Source organism: Mesocricetus auratus, unplaced genomic scaffold, assembly GCF_017639785.1.
Source record: "Mesocricetus auratus isolate SY011 unplaced genomic scaffold, BCM_Maur_2.0 Super-Scaffold_100003, whole genome shotgun sequence".
Taxonomy (NCBI): domain Eukaryota; kingdom Metazoa; phylum Chordata; class Mammalia; order Rodentia; family Cricetidae; genus Mesocricetus; species Mesocricetus auratus.
The window spans coordinates 115,057,560-115,077,173 of NW_024429188.1; the positions used below are offsets into that span (position 1 = coordinate 115,057,560).

The following is a 19,614-nucleotide window of genomic DNA, read 5'->3' on the forward strand; positions in this document are numbered from 1 at the left end:
GTTTGGCGGTCTGGTTAGTTCAAAACAGTTTGGCATCTTCTAGTCTCCACAGGTACACATACACATGGCATTCATATACATAAACACATGTGCATATTCAAAAATGAAAATACTTCTTAAAAAGAAATCCTCTTTCATAAGATTTCTCATAAAGATATATCTCATTTGTCCTTCCAAACACTTAATCTTCTTTCAATGGCTTATGTAGGTTGCTTAATAGATCTTCAACTGTAGCAAAATCAGTCCTTTGACTGTTTACAGAATGATACCATCCAAGAAATAAGAAATCACATCTTTGAAAAATAATCATTTCTTTTCGTCTATATTGAGCTTGGAATAAGGAAAGGAAAGAACAAAGAAAATTAGATTTGTTCATGAATGTATTAGGGTAATATGCTTTAAAAACTAATTATAAACTGTAGGATTCAGTTCACAGATACATGTACTATATATTTTTATAGATTTTCAGGTGTCTATCTATTTGTCGACTAATTTTCTTATATTCATATCAAACTCTAGCTAATTTATGGATGTCATTTCTAAATGCATGCACTGTGTATTCAAAAGAACAAAGTTTCTCTGAGGTTATGGATTGTAGGCTGGGTATCTTTTGCTTTATGCCTGGTATCTACTTATGAGTGAGTGCATGTTACTTCACTCAGGATGGTTTCTTCTATTTCTGTCCATTTGCCTGGTAATTTTTTTGTTTTTCTAGACAGGGTTTCTCTGTATTGTTTTGGAGGTTTTGGAGGCTGTCCTGGAACTGGCTCTGTAGACCAGGCTGGCCTTGAACTCACAGAGATCCTCCTGCCTCTGCCTCCCGAGTGCTGGGATTAAATATGTGCACCACCAACACCCAGCTTGTCCAGGAATTTTAGGATGTCATTGTTTATTACCTCTGAGTAGTACTCTATTATTTAATATACCACATTTCCTTTATCTGTTCTTCATTTGAGGGGCATCTAGACTGTTTACAAGATCTGGATATTACAAATAATGTTGCTGTGAACATAGTTGAGCAAATGCCCTTGAGCATATGTAGGAAGGGGCTATTCCCAAACCTTTCTAGGCTTTCCTACAAAACATTTTTAATTACTCCTAAGTAATCTAACTAAGGACTAACTAAGGACTAGATAGGAAAGTAAAGTGCCCTTCCTATTGCAGAGAAGCATGGAAGTTCTTTTAGCCTTTATTAATACTATCAGTATTGCCATCTGGCTCTTTCTTCATGAAGTTCAAGAAGCTAGACAAATACAATCACATCTTGAATTCATTTTGTTTTGCCAAAGGAATGTCTCCCAACCTCATTGTACCTGAGACAATGAAAACTAAATGTCTTAGGAGAAAGAAAGAATCAGATGGATAGAGAGCTCAAAACTCCAATTAAACACAACACATAGCAATTTATTCATGTAAAACTGAAAGTGAATTTCCCAGAAAAAAAGAGATCAACAAAGTCTAAATAAAAATATATAAACAAAGTAGACATGATTAGCCTAGTTAATTATTTATGTAAATCCTAGGGAGTGGTTTTAGTTAAATTCTGCCTGGTGCTACCTTCAGAACTCATTTGTTTTGAAGTCAGTAAGGTATAATTTAGATAACACTCACAAAAGAATCATGCATATACATGGTAAAAATCAAACTATATAGATGCAACACAGAGACTGTATCAATTTCATTCAAATTCATCATTTGCCATTTTTTAAAAGTTTGTTTTCTTTCTTTTAGAACACTGGTCTTGTCATCTCCAAATGCATGTCTTTTAGTAGAAACAAGATGCTGAATTACGTTAATATTTCCTTTTTTCTCAGCAGAAGGAGATGCTTCAACTTTCTAAAATTACTTCTAGAGTATTAAAATTATCCACTGGGATGTCTGAAAACCATATGTTTTGGTCTTTTTTTTTTTACCAAGTTTGCATCCTCCCCCTTTCTTCCAAGATTTGCTAGTTGGAAGGGAACAATACTGTTCCCTTTTCTTTATATCGTCAATCTAGCCTCCTTCATTAGAATCTTCATTACACAAGAACAGGAATGCCTTCCCATAAGGGATTTCAACTCATGCACCTTATTTCTGATCAATCTTTTCCACTTGTAAAGATCCATTAAAGAGATGAGTTTTATAAAAGATATAGTAAATATGTGGGTTACATGATAACACAACAATCAATTGTCTTTTAGTCATAGGGCTATGGTTAAAAACTGTCTGTCACTTAATACATGGCTCAGACAGCTTGGCATAGAAACTGAGTCTATGACAATAGTGATAACCCATAGGTGAAAGTTTAGGAGAGAAAGGCAAACCAAACAAACGAGGACTCTGAATACATTTCCTGAAAAAAATTCTCATGCTTCTAAATCTTTTCTTTGCCTAAAAAGTACCCCACAATGGCCTAACCCAAAACCAAATGGCCATTTAAGCTCTCTCCCCCACAGATAGTCACAATTTAGATCTGACCAGTTTATACTGTGAAATGACTCCAGAAAGGTTCAAACAGTAGATATATCATACCCAGGACTGGAGACCATTGCCTCCTCCCAAATCAAATACCTTTCCTGATTACCAACAAAGCATTTTTAGGCAGCCTTTGACAAAGTACGAGATAAAGGGAAGCATCAGGGTATAAGATACTTCTTCTGGGATGTGTCTGGAGTCCTGATACCTAGGTGAGTTCTCTTTTCACTGGTCCCATCAGTTGAGACTGTTTCTTGCTCATTGATCTACCGAACATGGTGGAGACAGAAGTTGTGAGAAGCTGACTCTGAAGAATACAAAGACAACCCTCCCATCTCAAGCCACTTTCAGGGAATTATACTGTACAAAGAGCTTTTATGAGAGACAAAAGTATGGACAGGAAGACAGGTGTTGTCTTTCCAATTTTCTTCTTTCCTTTTGTCTGGAGGGAGCCTCACAATGAGCTTTTCTTGCCTGTATGTAGTTAATCAGGTCCTGGAAGGGTGTCTCTTCTGTAAAAAAGATTAAGGAGGGGTGGAAACCAAAAGGAAGGGAGGGGAGCAAAGAATTACAATAAACTGCCATTACAGTAAAAGCTCTACCACCTATAAACCAAAAGCCTGTCTGTATTCCTGTACTCATTGCAAACTCTTTCCAGGACAGCCGCATCATCGCAGGATGTGATCTTTTTGGCATTTGGAAAATGTTCCAGTCATAAGTTTTTGTTCCTTTGCTTCACTCTCTAAGCCTTTCAAACTTTACTAGTGTTTGATCCCACTTCAGTTTACTCTTAGGAGAGTCCCGCCCAAGAGAGAATGCTCTGCTTACTCACACCTTGGTTGGTAGAGGTGGCTGTTTTGTTCTAAAGTGAGACTTACAATTCTCCAATGATGGGCCTTGAGTGGTGGTATGACTGGTAGAAACAAGCCAAGTGAGACAAGAGCGGGGTGAACACTCATATTAAATATAGTAAATACACATGATACATGATTAGGAAGTGACTTTGTATATCGTTTGCTTTTCTTTTAGTTATGACAGACTACCTTACCTAATGACTTAAAAGAAGAAAGACTTATTTTTTCTCATGGTTTCAGAGCTATTTCAGTGCATTTTGATAAGAAAGAGAGGATACTAAGAGCATCTCTGGTCCAGAGGCCACACCTATTCAGACAATGTGGTCAAGGAAGAAACAAAGGCCTTCCATAATAACCTACTTTTGGGGGGTCCAGATCAGATCTGGACCCCCCAAATGTGAGTGTCAGCGAGAAGGCCTGGGCAACCTATGGGGCCCTGAGCTGTGGATCAGTGTCTATCCCTGGTATACAAACAGTCTTCGTGTGCCTATAGCACAAAGAGGGATGCTCTCTCAGCCTGGACTCTTAGGGGAGTGCCTGGACCCTACCCAGAGTAAAATGACAGACTCTAGATATCCCCTATGTGGAAGGATTTGGCAATAGGGTGGGAGGGTGGGGGGGGAAGGGGAGTGCGGGAGGAGGGGAGGGAGAGGGAACTGGGATTGACATGTAAAACAAGCTATTTAAAATTAAAATAAAAAATGATAAAAAATAACCTACTTTTGACAGTCTCCAATTTAGCACCACAAGCTGAAGGCTGAATGTTAAAATCATAAGCCTGTGGGTCATTTCAAGTTCAAGCAATGGGAGTGTCCTCCCTCTACTCTTCCTTTGACAGTACTGGCCTTTGCTGAGGTAGAAAGGGAAGTTAATTTGGAATCAGGGGATATGGTCTCTATGTTTTGATGGGGGATGTTCTTCTGTACATATGTTTCTCTTATTGATTGATGAATAAAACACTGGCCAGTAGCTAAGCAAGAAGTATAGTCAGGGCAACAAGATGAGAAGAATTCTGGGGAAAGGATGTAGAGAGAGATGGTTAAGGAGATGCCATATAGCTGCTGAAAGAGTAACATGCTGGAGCCTTCTCCAGCAAGATAAGACCACATGGAAATACTTAGATTAATAGAAATTGGGTAATAATTAAGATAGAGTAGCCAGTAAGAAGCCTAAACAATTAGCCAAACAGTTTATAAATAATATAAGTCTCTGTGTGTTTATTTGGGGAAAAATAGCTGTGGGACCAGGTGGAATAGGAAACTCCACCCACAATGTTTTAAAAGAAACTGTGATGTGCAAACAGAAAATAGTTGACTAACTTACTAGAAGTTGAAATGGTTGGAAGATCAAAGGACAACTGGAAGATACATGTGAAATGGTAGAAATAATATGTTCTGAAGAAATTTTCCATAACTAAGAACTGTCTCATTTCTGTTCCTTTTTAAATATTTTAAATGCATTAAAGAAGCAATCTGTGTCAAGGCTTTACTGTAGGAGCCCCAAGAAGGCAGCATTAGCTTGTTCCTTTTTATAGATGAGGTAAAACTGGATATTTGTAGAGTATAGTTTTCCTTGCCAGTCGCCTAGGCCCTGCCCCGCCTTCTGAATCCCCAAATAACACACAGAACACTATGTTAATTATAAAGCTGTTGGCCGTTTGCTTGTTTCTTCTGGCTATCTCTGACTTAAGTATTTAACCCATAATTGTTAATCTAAGTATTTCTCTTACCAGAGAATGGGTCCAGACGTCTTACTCCTGTAGCCGACTACATGGTATCTCCCTGTGTCTCTCTTTCCCAAAATCCTCCTTGACTCCTAGTCCCACATATCTTGATTCCCTATTGGCCAACAGTGCTTTATTCAAACCAATCAGACACATTTTTACAGAATGACATCTCCTCTTTTCTGTCTAAAATAAAAAGAATGGTTTTAACTTTAACATAGTCAAATTATATATAACAGAACAGTTAACAAGTAAGAACTATAGTTACAATATTTAGTCCATTAACATTTAGTAAGACTTAAATAAAATATCATCTATCCTATCTTTGTGAGTCTAAAGTTTTATATGTAACTTATGTTTTATCATAACTAAGGAAAACTATGATTATAACTATCTGCCTTCAACTCCATCAAAGACCTCAGAAGGATAATATATAAACACTAGAAACGACAGAGACATCTCACTACCTCGACAGTCACCCGAAGTTCCTCTGTAACATTGGGGCATCCATCTTCAGCCCATAGGCCACAATGTGTCCAGAAGACTTCTCAGCAAAGCAGGAAATTTCACACTGTCCATCTGGAATGTCAGTTTGTTAGTCATTTTTCTGTGTCCTGTAGTAAGTCTGGCAGACTCTTCTATGAAGTAGGAACCCTGTAGGACTGTTTGAGTTCAGCAGTCACTTTCCTGTGGGTCCTGCATATCTAGTTTATACAGCAACAGTCAAGCAGTCCAGGCAAGAATAGTTTCTTGCCCAAATGTTTAATCTTGTCATGTTGAAAGCAAACTCCATAACAAGTCTCTTCAATGCCCATCTTCTTCTCAGATGTAATTGGTACTGCCAGGAGCAGACATTTCTCATTGTCAAGAAAAACCCTAAACCATTTTAAATGCCATTTTATGAAGGTCTTTGAAAGGTCTGAAGACTATCTATCTATCTATCTATCTCAAATATATCTCTGTATATCTAGAAAATCTAACTTACCTAACTATAAGTTCTGACTATTATAAGTAACTATCTATAGTCTGTATTTAATTATGCATTACATTTTAAAGATCAGTATAAATGCAATATTTAATCAAGAGGAGAAATATACATATCACAAAATTGACCTCGAATTTGTATTAATAAATGAAAAACCATACCAATACAAAGTCTTCATTTCCATACCATAATCCCCTTTTACCTTTAAAAAGATATTGGTTGTGATCATTAACCAATTATAAGCAACCACATTCAAATGTATTTCACTTAGTGTCTGACCCATGAGTAGCATTTGGGGAAAGTTGGCTGCTGATAACTGTTGAACTCCTTTCTTCCTTATTTCTCCTTTCTCCCTCTTCTCATTTGTTAGGTAATGCTGCAAGTCTCTCAGACTCAGGCTTGAACTCTCATTCTGTGAAGTCTTAAACAGATTACATCTCTCTGAAAATTCATGTGCAAAATGAGATATGAATAGACTTCCTTCAAATACTTCTTCACAAGCCTCATTTCCGATATATCACTCTCCTAAAATTTGTATAGTTGTTTTGTTTATAGTTCATATCACAATCAATTGTAATTCCATTTGCTTTATACAGTGTGCTCTGAACTCCTTGAACACAAGACTACTTGTTTATGTATGTTTGTATCTGTGGTGCCTCTTATGGTGTCTGACACTGAATTTACATTTGATAAGTCCTTGTTGAAATGTTTTTAGCAAGTTGTAACTATTTTTCTAGGTCTGTCTTCCTCATTACACTGTGAGGTTCTGGAGGACAGATATTTTGTCTCCGTATCTGCCACACATAGCAGGGGCTTGGCTTGGTGTGGAGACTCTGTGAAATTAGTTAAATGAATAGCTGATAGTGTGGGAAAATGAAGAAGTTAATGAAGAAATGGTGGGGAGTTGATGACTAAAGAAATTTCACTATTAATGAGGTTGTTTTCAGGTGGAAATTAATTAGGATATATGGTAGAAATGGGCGGTTCATTTGCTAAGGGCTTTTTCTTTTCTACGCTGATCTAGAATGTAACGTGACTGGCTACCTTTCTCTTGAAATCCTTCCCTTCTTTAGCCTTCTAAGTTCTAACTATTTTAGGTTTCCTCATGTTTTTCTGACTTCTTCTTTGTTCTGCTTTTCTTGTCTGCTCTTCTTCTTTTCTTCTCAACACTTTCTCTCTCTTCCATCTGGAACAGTCCATTGAGCTAGAAACATGGTTTAGACCTTGGACTTGGCTATGCCTTCTTTCCTGGTGAAAATCTGATCTCAAGGCTTCTCTTTGTAGAGGTGGCAGTACAAATGACTCCTAATTATCTGTCTAGCTCTAATATTTTATCTGAGCATTAAGTTTGAAGCTCCAGAATCCTGGTACACATTTAAACCTGTGCAGGTTTATTTAGCTGGTCTCATAAACTTCATATCTATAAATTATCATTCTTTTTGATCCCAAAGGACTCTTTTCTCAATATTTTATATATTTTTTATTTAACTTAGAAACAACCTAGTTTCACAGATCAAACACAGCTCCCTTTCCCGCCCCTCATCCCCCTCCCTCTCCATGAGGCCCCCCAGTCCCTCACCCAACCTCCACTCTGACCCCCAGAGAGGGTGAGACCCTCCATGGTGGATCTGGAGAGTCTGTCATTTCATTCAGAGCAGGGCCTAGGCCCTCCCACAAGAGTCCAGGCTGGGAGAGCATCCCTCATTGTGGGATGGACACTCAAGGTCTATTTGTATGCCAGGGATAAATACTACCCAAGGCCCCATAGATTATTACCTATGCCTCCTCACTGACACCCACATTCAGGGGGTCTGGATCAGTCCCATGTTTTTCACACAGCCATCAGTCTGGAGTCCAATAGCATCCCCTTGTTCAGGTCAACTGTTTCTGTGGGTTAAACCAGCCCAGTCTTAACTGCTTTGCTCATCAGTTCTCCCTTTCTGTCACTGGATTCCAGGAGTTCAATGCAGTGTTTAGCTGTGGGTGTCTGCCTCTGCCTCCATCACCCACTGGATGAAGGTTCTGTTTCCCAGACTTTCTGGCAGTGGGATTGTATTCTGGCACTCCCCTGATACATCTCTAAAATCCATATATGAGTGAGTACATACCATGGTTATCTTTTTGTGACTAAATTACCTTACTCAGGATGGTTTCTTCTAGTGCCATCCCTTTGCCTGCAAATTTCAAGATTCCATTATTTTTTTCCTGTGAAATAGTAATCCATTGTGTAAATGTACCACATTTTCTCTATCCACTCTTCAGGTGAGGGGCATCTAGGTTGCTTCCAAGTTCTGGCTATTACAAGTGATGCTGCTATGAACATAGTGGAACAGACTTCCTTGTTGTATGAATGTGCATCTTGGGTATATGCCTAAGAGTGGAAATGCTGGGTCTTGTGGTAGACTGATTTCCATTTTCCTGAGGAATCTCTATACTGATTTCCATTGTGGCTATACAAGTCGGCACTCCCACCAGCAGTGAAGTGTCTCTCAACCATTTTAGACTCCTGTATTGAGAATTCTCTATTTAGTCCTATACCCCACTTTTTGATTGGATCCTTTGGTGTTTTGGAGACAGCTTTAAGTCAGGGATGCTGATGCTTCCAGATGTTGCCTTGTTGAGCAGGGTTGTTTTGGCTATCCTGGGTCTTTTGTTTTTCCATATAAAGTTGAGAATTGTTCATTCAAGGCCGGGGGTTTTGATGGGGATTATGTTAAATCTGTGTATTGCTTTCAGTAAGATTGCCATTTTTACTATGTTGATCCTACCTATCCAAGACCATGGGAGATCTTTCCATTTTCTGGTGTCTTCCTTAATTTCTTTCCTTAAACACTCAAAGTTCTTGGGATACAGGTCTTTCACTTGTTTGGTTAGCATTTCCCCAAGCTATTTTATGTTGTTTCTGGCTGTCGTAAAGGGCGATGTTTCTCTGATTGCTTTCTCAGCCCTTTTATCGTCTGTATATAGTAGGGCTACTGATTTTCTTGAGTTGATCTTGTATCCTGCTACATTGTTGAAGGTATTTATCAGCTGTAGTAGTTCCCTGGTAGAGTTGTTTGGTTCACTTATGTTAACTATTATATCATCTGCAAATAGCAAAATTTGACCTCTTCCTTTCCAATTTGTATCCCCATTGATCTCCTTTTGTTGTCGTATTATTCTAGGTAGAACTTCAAGGACAATATTCAAAAGGTATGGGGAGAGTAGACAGACTTGTCTTGTTCCTGATTTTAGAGGAATTGCCTTGAGTTTCTGTCCATGTAGTTTGATGTTGGCTGAATATAGCTTTTATTATGTTAAGGTAAGTTCCTATTATCCTGTATCTCTCCAAGACCTTTATCATGAAGGGATGTTGGATTTTCTCAAAGGCTTTTTCTCTATCTAGTGAGATGATCATGTGGTTTTTGTTTCTCAGCTTGTTTATATGGTGGATTACATTGATGGATTTTCGTATGTTGAAGCATCCCTGCATCCCTGGGATGAAGCCTACTTGATCATAGTGGATGAGTTTTCTGATGTGTTCTTGGATTCGATTTGCCAGTATTTTATTGAATATTTTTGCATTAATGTTCATGAGGAATATTAGTCTGAAGTTCTCTTTCATAGTTGTGCCTTTGTGTGGCTTGGGTATTAAGGTTATTGAAGCCTCGTAGAAAGAGTTTGGCAAAGAACCTTCTGTTTCTATTGTGTGGAATACTTTGAGAAGAATTGGTATAAGCTGTTCTTTGAATTTCGGGTAGAGTTCTGCACTGAGGCCATCTGGCCCTGGGCTTTTTTTGGTTGGGAGACTTTTGATGACTGCTTTTATTTCTATAGGGGTTAGGCCTATTTAAATTGCTTATCTGTTCTTGATTTAATTTTGGCAAATGATATCTATCCAGACAATTATGCATTTCCTTTAGATTTTCAAATTTTGTGGAGTACAGTTTTTCAATGTATGACCTGATGATTCTCTGGTTTTCCTCTGTGTCCATTGTTATTTCCCCCTTTTCATTTCTGATTTTGTTAATTTGCATGTTCACACTCTGCCGTTTGGTAAGTTTGGATAAAGGTTCATCTATCTTGTTTATTTTCCCAAAGTACCAACTCTTGTTTCGTTGATTCTTTGTATTGTTTTCCTAGTTTCTACTTTTTGAGATTAGCCCTCCATTTGATTATTTCCTGACCTCTCCTCCTCCTGGGTGAGTTTGCTTCTTTTTGTTTTAGAGCTTTCAGTTGTGTTTTTTTCCTTTTTTTTTCTTTTAGTTAGAAACAAATTTGTGTCACATGTCAATCCCAGCTCCCTCTCCCTCCCATCCTCCCCATCCCGTGCTGTTAATTCTCTAGTATAACTTTCTCCAGTTTCTTCATGTGGGCACTTAGTGCTATGAACTAATATTTTATGTTTTCATAGTAACAATGTCTTTCAATTTTTTTCTTTTTCTGATACAGCAATTGTACCTATTGCTTTTTGAGACAAGGTTTCATGTATCCTCTATTGACCTAAAAATTGCTATAACTAAAAATGATCTTGAACTCTTTATTTCCTGCCTCTACCTCCAGAGTGCTAGGGTTACAGGTATGCACTACCATGCCTGGTTTATGTAGTACTGAGGATGGAACCTAGGGCTTTGCACATGTAAAACACTCTACTATGGACTTACATCCATAGCCTCTTTGCCTATGTCTGTCTTTAATGTTTCCCAAAGGCTCATATATTTCGGGCTTGGTTCCATGTTTAACAACATTCAGAGGTGGGACTTTGTGGAGGTGATTGTATCATAAGAACTCTTACATTATCAATAGATTCAGGATTTGATGGATTTATGGGAAGGTAATGGAAACTTTAGGATGCTGAGCCTTACTGGTATAAGTGAGTCACTGGGGACATGCTCTGGAATGGCTTATCTTATCCCTGAACCCTTCTCCAGGCTCTTGTTTTCTTTCTTGGTCATCCTGACAGCAGCTGTGTCCCGCCCTGCCCTCCCTGCCATGAAGTTCTGCTTCACTGAAGACCCACAGTGATGGATGGAGCCAAGTGACCATGGCCTGAAACCTCTTTGACTGTGAGCCACAAGTGATCTTTTGTGTTTTAAGTTGATTTCCTTGGATATGTTTGTCAAAACAATGGAAAGTTGAATTAAAGAATATCCATCTGTCTGTCTATCTATTTTATCTATCTGTGTATCTATCTATTACCAAATATCACCAAATGAGTATTTATAAGTATCATTTAATATTCAACTCATAGTCAAATTTTCCTGATTTACTTCAAGATGTGTATTTTTGTTGGCTTACTTGAAATAGAATCCAAACAAGATCCAAATGTGTATTCAGTTATATCTTGTAATTCACTGCTTTTAAGTTGTTGGAAAACTCAGACCTTTTATCCCAAAGAATGTCTTAATTTTTCTGATTGTTTTCTTGTGTTGTTGAGTTTTTTCTCTAATCCTTCCATTTCTAGTAATCTCTTAGCTATATGTACAATCTTTAATTAGATAATTCAAGTCAAATGGGTAAAAATCCTTCCTGACATCACTTCATAAGTCAATTCTGTTTTCCTCATGTCTAGTGATACTAGGATTGCTCAGTGGGTTCAAATGGTGTCATCTGAAGTGTTCCATTATAGAGGGCCCCTTTGTACCTTTACCTAATGCTTTTAGCAGCCATTATGATTATAGCTTAGGCCCATTATTTCATTAAGGGTTACAAAAGGGCACTCCTTCTAATTCTGGTATTTTTCCTGCATCTATTAGTTCACTTTTTTCTATAAAGAGGAACTTTATTCACCAACCATTTAGTTACCTTGAATGACAGTGCAAACCAAAAAGGCAGGATAATTATTTCATATCTTCCCTTTAAAAATACCAATTTTCAGAATGAGTTGGTATCCTAGCAACCTTCACTAATGGCCAATCAAGCCTTTTAAGTATTGCTATGAACTCATGGGTTTTTATATATTTCATGTATTTTTGATTTACTGTAGCTGTTGCTTTTTTGGATAATATTGTATCACCATAGGCTAGTAGGAATCATTCTCGGTGACCTCTCCATTCCTTTTGTCTTGAAATCTCCCTTAATTTTGGTTTGATAATAAGTTTCATGCTCATTTTGCACAGTTCCGAACCAAGATGTGGTATCAACTATTCTCCAATGAGCTCTAGCTTTCCTTGATTGGAATGGGATCTGACAGTGCTACCCTAGGGCTGGGTTTCTTTGTTGGCACTAGGTTATCATGCCTTTTCTTTTTTATCATGCCTTTTCTTTATAGGGAAAGATTTAGAAAACAGTATTTGATATTTCAAAATCAAATTTGCATGTATATGTTTAGTTTTTATTTACTGTCACAAGGCATAAACCTTGTTCTTTCTCTGGAGATGATTTATCAATAGGGTAGGAGAAGTCTACGGGCCACAAATACTAGGAGAGCTTTGCCTTTCCCCAACTGAAAGAAACAAACATGGTGTTAGTTTTGGGTAAGACATGGAATGATACAAACCTCATAATGATTGGTCCTTCACACATTAGAGAAAAATAAATGTTGTACTGCTTCCTTTCTGTGCTGCTGTTGCTTGCTTTCATAAACCTTGTTTTTTTTACATTTACATCTGAGGATACATACAACTCTTGTTTGGTTTATTTATTAATTTTCCTCCTCTCTTCTTTTAAAAATACTTTATTAATTATTTTGGAATTCCTTAAAATATACTTAGATCATATTCAACTCCCATTCCACCTGTTAACTCTTTCTAGATCCACCTTTTATCCCTACCCCTACAAATTTATAACCTCCTTTTAAAAATAAGTCAATTAATCTAATTTATGCTACGCATATACCCTAGATGTGGGTCCATCCATTGGAAAGTTGTCAATCTACCAGAGGCTGTACCATTTTCAAAAGCCATCAGCTATCCATAACTCAGAGGTGGGGACTTCTGAGTTCTTATCTCCTCCATGCTAGATTGTTAACAGATTTGGTCCTCTTCAGGCATTCATGAGTACAGCATTTTGGTTATTTCTAGAAGACACTGTCTCCTTTTAGTCTTCTCTGACCCCTGGATCTCACAGTCTTTCTGACCCATCTTTCAGGATGGTCCCTGATCCTGGGCTGGGGGATTCCCTTTACTTCTACAGATTGCATATTTAAACAAAATGTAAATTAAGACAAACAGAATTTCATGTCAAAAAGAAGTAGACATATCAGATTGATGGAACATGATGGCTCTTGAGCATTGACACCGACTCTGAATTTTTTTACTGTCACTTGTAAGGAATACAGTTGAAAATATTGCTTGAGAATCAGAAACAAAATGGGGATGTATTCTCCTTTTAACGTAACTGAAACTCCAGTATGAATTTGTCATAGGAAACCTGAATAAGCACATTAGATACATAGTGGCACATGCCTTTAATTTTATTTGTTACAATTGATATAGAAATAACAATTAAACCAACACCACTTTTGTGAAATAAAGTAGCATTTAGTTTTTTTAATTGATATTAATGAAAATTTGAACAATTATTTCAACTTATATACTCCATAAATTCCTACAACCACTCTAGAAAGTTGGTTGATGGTATCTACCAAAGCTAAATAAATATCTCACCCTAACCCAGAAATTCTATTGTGCATGGTCAACCTAAGACATGGGGTACAATAATTCCTTTAGAATATTAATTAATTAATAAATGCTGTTTAGATAATGGTAATAGCTCAGATGTCTATCAGCAATGAATAGCAATGTATTTATGCTATAATGAAAACTAACAAACCATAGCTAACACACACTCATGAACTGAGTTCTACTGATGGACTACCACAGATACAGCTTCTGCCTTACCTTCTTCCTATGGCACAGCAGAATTACTGAATAAAATAGTGGAAGCAACCTGTTACATCATTTCAGTGACTGTGCTCTCTGTATGCTCTCTTCTATCTTTTACTGTCTAACTCTGTTCCTGTCTTTTCTTTATCCCCCTCTATATGGTAAATGTTTATATTTGAATTTATGTAACTACCGTACACATATGCATATGGCATGGCTTTACTGTGTATCCATGGTATTAATTCTGAGAAGTGGAATTTTGGTCTACATGTCTTTATGTGCATCCTGAAATCAAATGTGTTTTTATTATATAGATATAACTTTTAGTGATGAAAAATTTCACTCACATATACAATTAGATATAATTATACAGTGAACTGTCATATACATCACTAAACCTTAACAATAATCATGTGGCTCATTTGCCCTCCACACTCTGCTTCAGGTGAGTGTGGGCTGTCCCGCCATCCCCTGCTTGGAACTGCTGGGTCCGTTCCACTCTAGTCGACCTGCCCTGGCTGGACAGACCACCCGAAATCTGCCCACACCTCAGTTTTGGCCCCTCCTCTGCTCTCTGCCTTCTGCCTTCTACCCTCCACTTGAGTCTTGGTCCCTACACCCTCTGCTTGAGCGAGGAGAACAACAGAAGAGGCCGGGCCATCCAGAGTTACCAACACTGAAGTCTTGGACCACTTATGCTACTGGGAGACTAGAGGCGAGGGAGGGACCCCCACCTGCACCTACTGGAAGAAGGGATGGGAAGACAACAGTGTAAGAACTCACTCAACAACAGAAAGACAAATATTAAACCACCAGAATCTAGGGACTCCACACCAGCAAGACCTGAAAACCCCAATGAAGATGAAACAGAAGAGAAGGACCTTAAAAACTATTTTATGAAGATGATAGAGACCCTTAAAGAGGAAACAAAAATCCCTTAAAGAAATAGAAGAAAAAACAAACAAAAATACATGAAATGGAGGAAAAGACAAACCAAAAAATTCAAGAAATAAACAAATCTCTTGAAGAATGTAAAGAAAGCCAAGAAAAATTAAGCAAACCAGTGAAGGAAACAATTCAAACAGTCCAAGCCTTGAAAACTGAAATAGAAACAATAAAGTAAACACAGAATGAGGGGATGCTGGAAATAAAAAAGCTGGGTAAACAATCAGGAACTACAAGACTCACTAGAGGAAATATACTCATCAACCAAAGAAAATCTCAAGTCCAACGAATCCCTAACACAAAATATCCAGGAAATAATGGACACCGTGAAAAGGCCAAACCTCAAAATAATAGATATAGAAGAAAGTGAAGAAATACAGCTCAAGAGTACAGAAAACATCAACATAATCATAGAAGAAAATGTCCCTAATCTTGTAGGGAGAGATCTGACATACCCATACCGATGACCACGCCCCTTGGTCATGGTCACAGGAACTTAGAATGTACATGGGATAAAAGAGCTGGGGTCAGGTCAGGAGGCATGCTCTCTTTGGGTTAGAACTTCATTCAAGCATCTCCTGCCAAACAGAGCCTGGGTACAAGTGTTGTAGCTAGTCCTCTTGAGAGTTTAACTACACTAACATTTTCTTCCTACAGGATCCCATGAGGTTATCGTCACCTCATTTCAGCAGGAAGTATTTCTGAGAATACTACGCCCCCTTTCCCTACTGTTCACATTACACCTGTTTAGAGATAGTTTTCAATAGTTTAGGGTTGGGATTGGAAGGAAGTGTTCAGACTTGGGCATCTCTTTCAGATAAGTTTAGGTTTAGATGGAATAGATATGCTTAGGATGGGATATAGGTAGATTACTATATCTTCTGGTGATTTATAATTTGCTTATCATAATTTGTCTTACTGTGTATCCTTATCTTCTATGTATATATGCTTTATATATGTTTGAGACATTTAGTTTTCTTTAAAGTCTAAATCTTTTCCTTAGACTAAAATGTGAATTGTAGGGAGAGATCTGACGAACCCATGGTGCACAAGTATGTGGGACAAGGCAGTAGCATGAAGTCCTAGGAAGAAGGGGACACTCCTCCCTTGGGATTCTGGTCAAGTCTCAGAGACTAGCAGACTGCTGACCTCATGTTCTCAGCTTCTCATGTAAGTGACTTCCCCTTTTGGGGCATAGTCACAGGTATGTAGATCATACGGGGGCAAAAAGAGGTAGGGAGAAGAAGACTCATTCTCTTTGAGTTCCATTCAAGTGTCAGAGAGCAGCAAGCAGACCTTTGGTTCTCAACTTTCTTGGCTTCTCAAGTAAGTGATTTTTCCTTCAATAAAATATTATAGGACATTCCTACTTTGTATAGCTTAATATTTCCATGATACAACCTAAAGAAAGATATGCCTATGAAAGTACAAGAAGCATACAAAATACCAAATAGACTGCACCAAATAAAGAAGTCCCCTCACCACGTAATAATCAAAACACGAAATTTACAAAATAAAAAAGAAAATATTAAAAGCAGCAAAGGAAAAAGGCCAAGTAACATATAAAGGCAGACCTAACAGAATTACGCCCAACTTCTCAGTGGAAACCCTGAAAGCCAGAAGGTACTGTAAAGATGTTCTAGAAATGTTAAGGGAACATGGATGCCATCCCAGGATACTATACCCAGACAAGCTTTCAATCACTGTAGATGAAGAAAACAAGATAATCTATGACTATTACAAAACCAGATTTAAACAATACATATCAACAAATCCAGCCTTAAAGAAAGTACTGGAAGGAAAACTCCAACACAATGAACATAACTACACTCACAAAAACATAGGCAATAGATAATCACACTTTACCAAACACCAAAAGAAAAAAGAGGCGGAAATCCACACACAATAACACTACCACCAACAAATCCAAAACAAACAAGAATTAACAATCAATGGTCATTAATATCCCTCAATGTCAATGGTCTTCACTTGCCTATAAAAGACACAGGCTAATAGAATGGATATGAAGACAGAATCCATCCCTCTGCTGCATACAAGAAACAAATCTCAATGTCAAAGACAGACGTTACCTCAGAGTAAAGTGTTGGGAAAAGATTTCCCAATCAAATGGACCAAAGAAACAAGCTGATGTATCAATCCTAATATCTAACAAATCAGACTTCAAACAAAAATCAATGAAAAGAGATGAAAAAAGGTCATTTCATATTCATCACAAGAAAAGTCATTCATGATGAAATCTCAATTCTGAATATCTGTGACCCAAATACAAAGATACCCACTTTCGTAAAAGAAACATTACTAAAACTCAAATCACACATAAAACCTCACACACTTGTAGTGGGAGACATCAACACCCCAATCTCACCACTATACAGGACCAGCACACAGAAACTTAACAAAGAAACAAAGGAACTAACAGAAGTTATGAAACAATTGGGATTAACAACATCTATAGAACATTCCATCCAAACACAAAAGAATATAGCTTCTTCTCAGCGCCACATGGAACCTTCTCTAAAATCGAACACATACACGGCCACATAGCAAACCTCAACAGATAGAAAAAAATTGGAATAAACCCCTGTATCTTATTAGGCCACCATGCTTTAAGTTAGAAACCAACAACAACACAAATTGCAGAAATCCTACAAACTCATGGAAATTGAACAACGGGCAATTGCACCATTCCTGTATCAAGGAATAAATGAAAAAAGAAATTAAAGCCTTCCTAGAATTCAATGAGAATTAAGACACAACATACACAAATTTTTGGGAGACTTTGAAAGCAGTGCAAGGAGGAAAGTTTATAGCCCTAAGTGCCCACATGAAGACACTGGAGAATAGTCACACTGGAGAATTAATAGCACAGCTGAATGCTCTAGAACAAAAAGAAGCAAAGTCACCCAGGAGGAGCATATGTCAGGAAATAATCAAATTGAGTGCTGAAGTCAATAAAGTGGAAACTAGGAAAACAATACAACGAATCAAACAGGTGGTTCTTCGAGAAAATCAACAATATAGACAAAACTTAATCCAAATTAACCAAAAAGCAGAAAGAGAATGCTAATTAACAAAATCAGGAATTAAAAGGGGAACCTAACAACCGACACTGAGGAAAGCCAGAGAATCATCAGGTCTTACTTTGAAAACCTGTACTTCACAAAATTCAAAAATCTAAAGGAAATGGAAAATTTTCTGAGTAGATATCACTTACCAAAATTAAATGAAGAACAGGTAAGCAATTTAAGTAGACCTATAACCTGTTATGAAATAGAAGCAGTCATCAAAATTCTCTCAATCACAAAAAGCCCAGGGTCAGATGGTTACAGTGCAGAATTCTACCAGAAATTCAATGAAGAGCTAATACCAGTACTACTCAAATTGCTCCACACAATAGAATCAGAAGGGACATTGCCAAACTCTTTTTAAGAGGCTACAATTACCTTGGTACCCAAGCCACCAAAGACACTACTAAGAAAGAGAAATACAGACCAATGTCCCTCATGAACATTGATGCAAAAATACTCAATAAAATACTGGCAAATCGAATCCAAGAACACATCAGAAAAATAACCCACCATGATCAAGTAGGCTTCATCCCAGGGATGCAGGGATGGTTCAACATACAAAAATCCATCAATATAATCCACCACATAAACAAACTGAAAAAGAAAAACCACAAGATCATCTCACTTGATGCTGAAAAAGCCTTTGACTAAATCCAGTATTCCTTCATGAAAAAGGTCTTGGAGAGATCAGGAAGAACAGGAACATATCTAAGCATAATAAAAGCAATACACAGCAAACCAACAGCCAACATCAAACTAAATGAACAGACTAAATTTGATTCCTTTAAAATCAGGAACAAGACAAGGCTGTCCACTCTTTCCATATCTCTTCAATATTGTACTTGAATTTCTATCAAGGGGATACAAATTGGAAAGGAAGAAATCTAACTTTCACTATTTCCAGATGGTATGATAGTTTACATATGTGACTGGAAAAACTCTACCAGGGAACTCCTACAGCTGATAAACACCTTCAGCAAAGTGGCATGACACAAGATTAACTCAAAAAAATCAGTAACCCTACAATACATAGACAAATAATCGGCTGAGAAATAAATCAGAGAAACATCACCCTTTACAATAGCCACAAACAACATTAAATATCTTTGGGTAACACTAACCAAACTAGGGAAGGACATGTATAGCAAGAACTTTGAGGTTCATTTTTCTCAGCCAGTTCTTTTATTTTTTTTAGCTTTTTTAAAATTTTAAATAGCTTGCTTCACATGTCAAATCCAGTTCCCTCTCTCTCCCCTCCTCCTGCACCCCCCACCATCCCCCCAGGCTCCCACCCTATCCCCACTTCCTTCCACACAGGGGATATCCAGAGTCTGTCGTTTCACTCAGGGCAGGGTCCAGGCACTCCCCAAAGAGTCCATGCTGAGAGAGCATCCCTCTTTGTGTTATGGACACACGAAGTCCATTTGTATGCCAGGGATAAACACTGATCTATTGCCCAGGGCCCCAGAGATTGCCCAGGCCTCCTCACTGACTCTCACACTCAGGGAGTCTGGATCAGTCCCATGCTGGCCTTCCAGCTGTTGTCTGGGGTCCAAGAGCTCCCCCTTGTTCAGACCAGCTTTCTCTGCTGTTTTCGCCAGCCCATTCTTTGCCAATTTGCTCATTACTCCTCTCTCTCTCTGTCACTGGGTTCCATGGGTTCAGTTCAGTATTTAACTGTGGGTGTTTGCCTCTGCTTCCATCAGTCACTGGATGAAGGTTCTAGGATGGCATATAATGTAGATGTCAAGTTCGC

The 19,614-nt window shown here is 37.9% G+C and overlaps 1 long non-coding RNA gene across 1 annotated transcript in view; it reads left to right on the top strand.

Annotated features, from left to right (window-relative positions):
- LOC121140043 overlaps positions 1-11,158 on the top strand; it is a 174,968-nt gene extending 163,810 nt beyond the window's left edge. The window contains exon 5 of the long non-coding RNA XR_005876879.1: positions 10,962-11,158. This is a non-coding gene — a long non-coding RNA (uncharacterized LOC121140043). The remainder of the gene's footprint in view (positions 1-10,961) is intronic.
- The last annotated feature ends 8,456 nt before the right edge of the window (positions 11,159-19,614 follow it).